Raw genomic sequence first — 11504 nt, forward strand, 5'->3', positions numbered from 1 at the left:
CAGAGGCAAGGCAGCCCTGTGGATACTTTGATTTTAAGCTTCTGGCCTCCAGAACTCGAAGACACTAAATCTCTGCTGTTCTAAGCCACTCAGTTTGTGGTACTTAGTTATGCCAGCACCAGGAAACCAATGCTGTGGTTTCATTAATAAGTTAATAAGTGGCAGAGTTAGGATTAAAAAAGACTAGTATCCCTATGAAATTTCTGCAATGTCACTTTCTTGCTCAGGTGATTTCAAGCAAGTTATGGCCCTTCTCTATGCCTCAGTTTCCTCATCTGTAAAGTGTTATTAATAATACTAATAAAGTATTACTAATAAAACCTGCTTCATGGAGGCGAGGCTTCAGTGAGGTGTCGTCAGACATCTGATATTCGCTGGTGTGGGTCACCCCACAGTTCTGGTGAGGACAAGGGTGTGTGAACCTCTGGTGACTGGAAGAGCCATGATGAACCGCTGACTCAGAGCAAAGGCCATCTGACATCAGGAGAGAAATCTGGTGCAGCTGGAGCCAATGCCAAGAGAGAATTATGTCACAGAGCATCAGATAGCTGGGATGGAGTCACAAGGTGAGCATGCAAGCAAAATAAAACCCAGGTGGATGTTTGAGGATACAGTTCTGTGAGCCACCAGGTCATGCCAGCCCAGCTGGGAGAGAGCAAGGAATGGCAGAGCTCCCTTGAATTGTTCTATCCTGGCTGTCCCTGGTGACCCCGTGTCTCTACTCTGACCATTGCCCACTTCAGAGGAGGTGGTGGTGTCTTTAGGCAGTAAGGCAAGAAGCTTGCACAGCTTCTGGCTGCCTTGATAGAGCTCCTGGACCTGGAACTATCCAGGTGCTGCTATTTATCCCCCCTCAGGGCTGCACAAGCCTCCCAGAGTGTTCTGTCACTCTGAGAGAGGCAGCAGCAGCTGGGAGCACCCTCAGAGTGCTGGGACCAGAGGAAGGTCATCAATAGAATAGATTTATTTATTCTGTCTCCTCAGGGCAGAATGGAGACTGTGAGCTTGGGGTACAGGGACAGACTTTGACTCAATACAAGGACGAGATTTGATGACCAAACCTAAGAGAAGGTAGTGAGCCTTTGACACTGGAAGTACGCAAAAAGGGCTACATAGCACCTTATTGCTGCAAGGGTGTATCCAGTGAGAGTAGTGCAGATCAGTGTTCAGACCTGAGTGTGCATCGAAGTCACCAGGGGCTTGGTAAGACACAGATTGCTGGGTATTTGGGGATGCGTAGCATCTTGGTCAGCTGAGGTTGCCAAAAGTACCACAACTTAAACAACAGAAGCTTATTTCTCAGAGTTCTGGAGTCTGGAAGTCTGAGATCAGGGTGCCAGCATGGTCAGGTGAGGGCCCTTTTCTGGGTTGCAGAATTCTTGTATCCTCACATGGCAGAAGGGGTGAAGGAGCTCTCTGGGATCTCTTTTATAAGGTCACTAATCCCATTCATGAAGGCTCCACTCTCATGATTTAATCACTCCCTAAAGGCCCCACCTCCTCATACCACCACATTGAGCGTTAGGTTTCAACATACGAATTTGGGGGAGGAATTAATACATTCAGTCCATAACACACAGTCTAGGGTGGGGCCTGAGAATTTGCATTTCTAACAAATTCTACACTTTAAGAACTTCTGGTAGATAATCTGGAGATTTGATAAATCCTGCAATAAATACCGACCACCCCCCCCCCACCGGTGACCACATATCACTTAAGAGATTCATTCTAAGATTAATGAATTTTACAGTGACACTTGCAACTCTCTGCTTACTGAAAACCAATAGGCCAGTCTGGGCCCTTGCATGTTTCACTGGCATCCAGGCAAATGTGAGAAGGTAGGAGCCACAGACAAGAGCACTGCCACACACCTGACTCAGCCCTGAGGCTTCCACAAGTTGGGAGAAGATAGCACCACCTCCTCCTGCCCTCATTATGGTCAGGCATGTGTGTGCCTTGCAGGTTTTTGGTCACTTTCACATTGAGAAAAGATTGTTTTCAGGTGTGATCAATCACAGGTATGAAAGCAACCATCAAAGTTATTTCTGGGTTAAAAGGAGATATCTGACGACCATGATAAGACTGTGGAGTGGGACAGATTTTGACCTTCTGGACGTATCAGTTGTTGGCTGAATTCAGCAGGCATTGCATTGATTTTTTTCAAATAGATCAAATATGGAGCTATGACTTAAGAGAAATGGGCCATTGCCCCTTCAGCAAACAACTGGGAAGATGATGTGGTGCTGAGTCCAGCTCTAGCTGTTACCCTGTACTGGTCTGCAGCTGCTGGTAACAAATTAACACAAACTTAGTGACCTAAAAGATGCACATTTACCATCTTATAGCTCTGAAGGTCAGAAGTGTGAAATCAATTTCTCAGGGCTAACATCAAGTTGTCAGCAGGGCTGGTTCCTTCTGGGACTCTGGGGGAAAATCTATGTCCTTGCCTCTTCCAGCTTCTAGAGGAAAGAATCACTCCAACTTCTGCCTCCGTTGTCACATTGCTTCTTTGACTCTCCTGCCTCCATACTGTAAGGACCTTTGGAATTACATTGAGACCACTTGGAAAATCCAGGAAAGTCTCACCTCAAGAGCCTCAACTCCACCACATCTGCAAAGTCTCTTTTGCCATGTAAGCTAACATAGTCACAGTCTCTGGAGATTAGAACAGGGACATCTTTGGAGGCAATTATTCTGCATACCATGCCCGGGAAGAATGCTGCCCCAGCTGTGCTGCAGGACCACAGAGCAAGTGGCCCCTAGCTGGGTGCTGAAGGCTGAGTAAGGAACTGCACTGAGGGTAAGAACAGGGATCCTGGAGGACAAGGGACAGATTGGTGTCTGTTGCAGGACTGCTGTGTCAGGAGCTGTGCCTGGGGCCTTATACCCCTTTTTCTTTTCATTCTCCAAACACCCCAATGAGATTCTCTTTTTGGAAGAGAAAACTGAGCCTTAAAAATGGTAAGTCAATAGGGAGGGTGGGAGGGAGACGCAAGAGGGAGGGGATATGGGGATATATGAATACATACAGCTGATTCACTTTGTTATACAGCAGAAACTAACACAACATTGCAAAGCAATTATACTCCAATAAAGATGTTTAAAAAAATGGTAAGTCACCTTCCAGGACTGAATCCAGGCTCATAAGACTTGCAAACTTGTGTTGATTTTACAATACCATAGTGATAAATGGCACTAAGGTAAGAATTTGGGTGACAAGTGATGTTGGCCTTAAGCGTGGGTTATACATATATAAGAATTAAGAGAAAAAGAAAAAAAAAGTAACAGTATTATGAGCCACCCTTAGTGCCATGAAGGGCACTGTCACGAGTCTTATCTTCACTGCTCATGAAAATCTGACTGGTGAGCTCTGTCAGCCCCTCATCTGGATAAGAAGCTCAGGGATGTTGAGAAATGAGCAGACATGGAAGGTGAGGGCCTGGGTTCAGGTCTATCTGGTTGGCTGAGACTGGGTCATGAGGGGTTTCTGTTTCATGCCAAGGACTTGGGACTTCATCCTGGGCACAGCAATGAGGTGCCATTGCTACTCCGTTGCTCGCTGTGCATTTGAGACAATTTAAAGAGGAATTCAAATTGGAGTGTAGCAGACTGGAGTGTGGTGGGAAGGCTGGAAGGCCGGGGGAGTGGTTACAGAAGTCATTCTGTGTACATGTGTGATGGTGGGGTTGGGAAGAGGGTCTGGTGTCAAGTGGACAAGGAGGGGTGGAAACAGTCATCTTGGGAGGGCTCCAAGGTTCTTGCCTTAATGGCCAAGAGAGAGAATGGGAGAGACACTTTTGTTATATTTTAAGGGTGACATTCGTAGTTAATTTTTTTTCAAGACTGTAGAGGAGTAAAAGAAAAGAAGCAAAAGTTTCTCTTTGACTTCCAGTCCTCTCCAGTTCCACAGTTAAACTCTCCAGATGTAGCCCCTATTAAAATAGTTTCATCTCTGTACTTTCAGAAATTTTTCTCTGAAAAACAAGGATTTGGGGGGAAGAGAGGAAGGTTAGCCTAGACCCTTGAGTCTGAGGTGCTGTTGGACATCCAGGGAGAAGATACTAGAGGCAATGGAGAAAAGGGGTCTAGAGTTTAATAGAAGGATGTGGACAGAAAATTTTTATGATATAATCTCAGAAAATTCATTTTCTGGAGACTGGATATGCTAGAAACTACCATTATAATGTTTTTTCCTGGATATTAATATTATAAGCTTTGTTCCTAAGCACATGGTACCATAGGTTACCACTTCCTTTTTTCAATAAGGTATTTGCACATGTCATGGTAGTAAATCTCTTCTGCTTGAAATTGTTTTAGTTTAAGGATGCTCCTGTCTGGCTTCATTAAGGGGTATATCTACCCTAGCTATTTGGGTAGAGTTCCGTTCATGTTTATGATCTCAGTGTTCAGGGAATTAGAGTTAGATTTGACTACAGGGAAGATTTTAGTTGAGTCGATTTCATCATTGGGCATAAGCTCTTAACCTCAAAAATGTTACTAAAAAGAAATCAGGGCTGAGTTTCATTTTCTGAAATGGTGAACCAGTTTGTTTCAAACTAACCCTCACAACCAAGAACAACTAGAAAATCTGGACAAAATCCAAAGACACATCTTTTGATAGAATTGCAGAGAGATAGGAAGCCCAGTTAGGGGAGCCTGACATGTGGTACATTTTCTCCTCAAGATATTTGACAGAAACAAATGCTGCTGCTGCAGAGGCTGAGAAGCTCAGTGAGACTATTGGTGGTTCCATGGGTCTGGGGGCAACAATTGTCAATCAAAGTTGGCCAAGGAGGGGAGGCCTATCCGACACCCAGGCTCCCAGCTTGGTCCCTGAAGAGTTACAGCCTAGGAGAAAGGGCAAATAGGAAGCAGATCAGCTCTCAAAAGTACAAAAGCCAGCTTTCAGTCAGCTCAGTCCTTTGTTCAAATAAGGTGGTCTGTCCCTTACTAACTGCCTGCCAGAAGTAGAAGTAAATCCTCTCTGCATGAGAAGGAATCCAAAGTCTCAAATTATCTCCATAATTTTTAAACCACAAATATCTGGCACTCAACCAAATATAGGCAGGCATTAAAAAAGACAATAATTAACCAGAAAAATTAAGAGAAGCAAAATAAGACCAAAGACAGTCCCACAGATGGCTCAGATACTGGGATTATCAGACATGGACTTTAAAATAATTGTTTCATATTTCAGGTCTCTAATACATCCAATAAGAAAATAGAAAATTTTTTTCAGAGAACTGGAAACTATTAAAAACAATCAAATGGAAATTCTAGAATTGAAAACTATGGTAACTGAAATTAAGAACTTAATGGATGACTTGTACTTCTGTCCATGAAGGATTAAATGTTATGGGAATTTCCCTCTGGCCATAAAAATTAGAAAACTGGACAGGATATCTGAAACAACAGTTTTCAGACATTGGAAATCAGGTAGCACAAGACTGAGAAGCTGAAAGGAAGCAAATGAGGTGAACCCTATAATTACCCCAACTTACTGCCTGGAGCCAACTTCCAAGGAGCAATGCGGGACAGGACAGGAAAACTCAACAATACTCAGAAGTATTCTGAGTTCAAGAGATAGATGTTGGGTTCTGGGGAAGTCAAAAGGTTGGAAATTTCAGGACAGAATACAGAGAAGGATTGTGTCATAGAGAGAGTCCCAGGCATCTGCAGAAGGATCCTGTTGAATCTGTACTAGAGTACTTGTGCATGTTTGGGAGGAAACTCCCTCACACCAAGGAAAGAAATCCCAAAAAGCAGTAGACAGAACAATTCCTGGAGTTTAGATAAGTCTGGGAATATTTTGTGTTCCCACAGGCCTCCTAATGCCTGGGGCATTGAGTAGCATGTTCACAAGGACCAGGTCTAGTGGCAGGACTGAATTTTCCCCAGAATAAGAGCTGCTCTGAAACACCCATAATAAGTCTTAAAATTAAACCTTAAAATGATCAAATTGATCTGAAAGTAACATAAATGCTGCCAGAACAAAATACAACCCTCTTTAAAATAATGTAAACTCCAGCACTGAAAAGCACTGTAGAACTCACAATATGTAATATTCAAATACAAGTTACCAGGCAGGCAGAGAAGCAAGAAAACATGACCCATAACCAGGAGAAAAATCAGTCAGTAGAGACAGACTGAGAAATGACAGAGATAATGGAGTTAATAGATAAAAATATTAAAACAACTATAAATCTTATAACTATGTTCGAGGTAATGAAGAAAAATGTGAACATAATGAGGAAAGAAATAGAAGATATAAAACAGACCCAAGTGCATTTCAAGATGTATGTAAGTCAAATCATTATGCTGTACACCTTAAATGTGTACAGTGATGTACATCAATAAAACTGGAAGAGGAAAAAAAAGACCTAAGTGGAAGTTGTAGAGATGAAAAATATGATACTGAAATGAAAAATATACTAGATGGAATTAAGCAAACTAGATTCTGCAGAATAACAGACCAGTGAACTTGTATCTGTAGCAATAGAAACTATCCAAAATAAAGCACACAGAGAAAAGGCAAGACTGAAAAAAAGAAAAGAACTTTACTGAGTTGTGTTACAATACTGAGTGGTCTAATAGACTTGTAATTGGAGTCCTAAATGGAGAGAAAAGGAAGAAAAATATCTAAAGAAGTGATACTTGAAAATTTCCAAATTTGAGGAAAAGTGTAAACCCAAATATCCATGAAGCTCAACAAACCCCAAATAGAAGAATCATTTTTAAAAAGCACACCAAGGTACATGATTACCAAATTGTTGAAAACCAATGATAAAGAGAAAATCTTATAAAGCAGCTAGAGAAAAAAAGGCATATTACAAGAGCAAAGTAAGAATGACAATAAACTTCTGTTCAGAAACCGTGCAGGTCAGAAGACAATAAAGGAACATCTTTAAGTACTGAAAGAATAAATGTACTACGTCACCTATGTGATGTTGCAACAGCCTGAGGTGCACCGTGCATCTCTCAAAAAGACAAGAAAATCCCCACGTACCTGGGTAGGGCAAAAGAAAAAAGGAAAAACAGAGACAAAAGAATAGGGATGAGACCTGCACCTCTGGAAGGGAGTTGTAAAGGAAGAAAAGTTTCCATACACTAGGAAAACCCTTCACTGGTGGAGATGGGATGAGCAGGGGGGAAGCTTCGGAGCCATGGAGGAGAGCACAGCAACAGGGGTGCAGAGGGCAAAGCGGAGAGCTTCCCACACAGAGAATCAGTGTTGACCAGGACTTACCAGCCTGAGAAGTTTGTCTGCTCACTCACTGGGGCAGATGGGGGCTGGGAGCTGAGGCTCAGGCTTCAGAGGTCAGATCCCAGGGAGAGGACTGGGGTTGGCTGCATGAACACAGCCTGAAGGGGGCTAGTGCACCACAGCTAGCCAGGATGGAGTCCAAGAAAATGTATGGACTTGTCTAAGAGGCAAGAGACCATTGTTTTGGGGTGCATGAGGAGAGGGGATTCCTTCCTTGACTGCCCACAGAAGGCAGAGCACCACCTACACAAGCTCCAGAGATGGGTATGAACTGTGGCTATCAGCTCAGACCCCAGAGATGGGCATGAAATGCTAATGCTGCTGCTGCAGCCACCAAGAATCCTGTGTGCAAGCACAGGTCACTATACACAACCCCTGGGAGCCTGTGCAGCCCGCCACTGCCAGGGTCCCATGATCCAGGGACAACTTCCTCAGGAGAACACACAGCACACCTCAGGCTGTTGCAACATTACATAGGTCTCTGCTGTGGCAGGCTCGCTCTGCATTCCAATTATGACCACTATATGCCTCCCTCCGCCTGGCCTGAATGAGCCAGAGCCTCCCAATCAGCTGCTGCTTTAACCCCATCCTGTCTGGGCAAAGAACAGATGCCTGAGGGTGACCTACAGGCAGAGATGGGGCCAAAACCAAAGCTGAACCCCAGAAAATGTGCAAAGAAAGAAGACAAAGGGAAATTTCTCCGTGCAGCCTCAGGAACAGTGGATTAAATCCCCACAATCAACTTGATGTACCCTGCATCTGTGGAATACCTGAATAGACAATGAATCATCCCAAAATTGAGGTGGTGGACTTTGGGAGCAACCGTAGACTTGGGGTTTGCTTTCTGTGACTGATTTGTTTCTGATTTTTATGTTTATCTTAGTATGGTTTTTAGCACTTGTTATCATTTGGATTTGTTTATTGGTTTGGTTGCTCTCTTCTTTATTATTATTATTATTTAAAAAGTTTTTTTCTTTCTTTTTTTCTCCCTTTTCTTCTGAGCCGTGTGGCTGATGGGGTCTTGGTGCTCAGCATGGTGTCAGACCTGAGCCTCTGAAGTGGGAGAGGCGAGTTCAGGACATTGGACAACCAGAGACCATCTGGCACCATGTAATATCAATCTGCGAGAGCTCTCCCAGAGATCTCCATCTCAACACTAAAACCCAGGTCCACCAAATGGCCAGCAGAATCCAGCACTGGATGCCCCATGCCAAACAACTAGCAAGACAGTAACACAACCCCACCCATTAGCAGAGAGGCTGCCTAAAATCATACTAAATTCGCAGACACCCCAAAACACACCACCGGATTTGGCCCTGCCCACCAGAAAGACAAGATCCAGCCTCATCCACCAGAACACAGGTGCCACTCCCCTCCACCAGGAGGCCTACACAAGCCAATGAACCAACCTCACGCAATGAGAGCAGACACCAAAAACAATGGGAACTACGAACCTGAGGCCTGTGAAAAGGAAACCCCAAACACAGTAAGTTAAACAAAATGAGAAGACATAACTATGAAGCAGACGAAGGAGCAAGGGAAAAACCCACCAGACAAAACAAATGAAGAGGAAATAGGCAGTCTACCTGAAAAAGAATTCAGAGTAATGATAGCAAAGATGATCCAAAATCTTGGAAACAGAATGGAGAAAATACAAGAAACGTATAACCAGGACCTAGAAGAACTAAAGAGCAAACAAACAATGATGAAAAACACAATTAATGAAATTAAAAATTCTCTAGAAGGAATCAATAGCAGAATAACTGAGGCAGAAAAGCCGATAAGTGACTTGGAAGATAAAATAAGGGAAATAACTATCACAGAGCAAAGAAAGAAGAATGAAAAGAATTGAGGACAGTCTCAGACCTCTGGGACAACATTAAACAGATGAACATTTGAATTATAGGAGTGCCAGAAGAAGAAGAGAAAAAGAAAGGGTCTGAGAAAATATTTGAAGAGATTATAGTTGAAAACTTCCATAACATGGGAAAGTAAATAGTCAATCGAGCCCAGGAAGCTCAGAGTCCCATACAAGATAAATCCAAGGAGAAACCTGCCAAGACGTATATTAATCAAACTATCAAAAATTAAATACAAAGAAAAAATGTTAAGAGCAGCAAGGGAAAAGCAACAAATAACATACAAGGGAATCCCCATAAGGTTAACAGCTGATCTTTCAGCAGAAACTCTGCACACCAGAAAGGAGTGGCATAACATATTTAAAGTGATGAAAGGGAAAAACTGACAACCAAGATTAGTCTACCCAGCAAGGATCTCATTCCAATTCGACAGGGAAATTAAAGCCTTTACAGACAACCAAAAGTTAAGAGAATTCAGCACCACCAAACCAGCTTTACAACAAATGCTAAAGGAACTTCTCTAGGCAGGAAACACAAGAGAAGCAAAAGATCTACAATAACAAATCCAAAACAATTAAGAAAATGGTAATAGGAACATACATAACAATAATTACCTTAAATGTAAATGGATTAAATGCTCCAACCAAAAGACATAGACTGGATGAATGGATACAAAAACAAGACCCATACATATGCTGTATACAAGAGACCCACTTCAGACCTAGGGACACATACAGACTGAAAGTGAAGGGATGGGAAAAGATATTCCATGCAAATGGAAATCAAAAGAAAGCTGGAGTAGCAATTCTCATATCAGACAAAATAGACTTTAAAATAAAGACTAATACAAGAGACAAAGAAGGACACTACATATGATCAAGGGATCAATCCAAGAAGAAGATTGTACACATTTATACAATTGCATAACAATTGTAAACATTTATACACCCAACATAGGAGCACCTCAATACATAAGGCAATTGCTAACAACCATAAAAGAGGAAATCGACAGTAACACAATATTAGTAGCGGACTTTAACACCCCACTTTTACCAGTGGACAGATCATCCAAAATGAAAATAAATAAGGAAACACAAGCTTTAAATGACATATTAAAAAAGATGGACTTAATTGATATTTATAGGACATTCCATCCAAAAAAACCAGAATACATTTTCTTCTCAAGTGCTCATGGAATACTCTCCAGGATAAATCATATCCTGGGTCACAAATCAAGCCTTGGTAAATTTAAGAAAATTGAAATCATATCAAGTATCTTTTCTGACCACAATGCTATAAGACTAGATATCAATTACAGGAAAAATACTGTAGAAAATACAAACACATGGAGGCTAAACAATACACTACTAAATAACCAAGAGATCACTGAACAAATCAAAGAAGAAATCAAAAAATACCTTGAAAAACATGACAATGAGGACACGAGGACCCAAAACCTGTGGGATGCAGCAAAAGCAGTTCTAAGAGGGAAGTTTATAGCAACACAATCCTACCTCAAGGAACAAGAAAAATCTCAAATAAACAGCCTAACCTTACACCTAAACAAATTAGAGAAAGAAGAACAAACAACCCCCCCCCCAAATTTAGCAGAAGGAAAGAAATAATGAAGATCAGATCAGAAACAAATGAAAAAGAAATGAAGGCAACAGTTGCAAAGATCAATAAAACTAAAATCTGGTTCTTTGAGAAGGTAAGCAAAACTGATAAACCATTAGCCAGACTCATCAAGAATAAAAGTGAGAATACTCAAATCTACAGAATTAGAAATGAAAAAGGAGAAGAAACAACTGACACTGCAGAAATACAAAGGATCATGAGAGACTACTAAAAGCAACTAAATGCCAATAAAATGGAAAACCTGGAAGAAATGGACAAATTCTTAGAAATGCACAACCTTCTGAGGCTGAACCAGGAAGAAATAGAAAATATAAACAGACCAGTCACAAGCACTGAAATTGAAACTGTGATTAAAAATCTTCCAACAAACAAAAGCCCAGGAACAGATGGCTTTCCAGGTGAATTCTATCAAACATTTAGGGAAGAGCTAACACCCATCCTTCTCCAACTCTTGCAAAATATAGCAGAGAGAGGAACACTCCCAAACTAATTCTACGAGGCCACCATCACCCTGATACCAAAAATCAGACAAACATGTCACAAAAAAGAAAACTACAGGCCAATATCACTGATGAACATAGTTCCAAAAATCCTCAACAAAATACTGGCATACAGAATCCAACAGCACATTAAAATGATCATATACCATGATCCAGTGGGGTTTATACCAGGAAAGCAAGGATTGTTCAATATATGCAAAACAATCAATGTGATACACCATATTAACAAAGAGAAGGATAAAA

This window comes from Globicephala melas, chromosome 6 (assembly GCF_963455315.2).
Source record: "Globicephala melas chromosome 6, mGloMel1.2, whole genome shotgun sequence".
NCBI lineage: Eukaryota > Metazoa > Chordata > Mammalia > Artiodactyla > Delphinidae > Globicephala > Globicephala melas.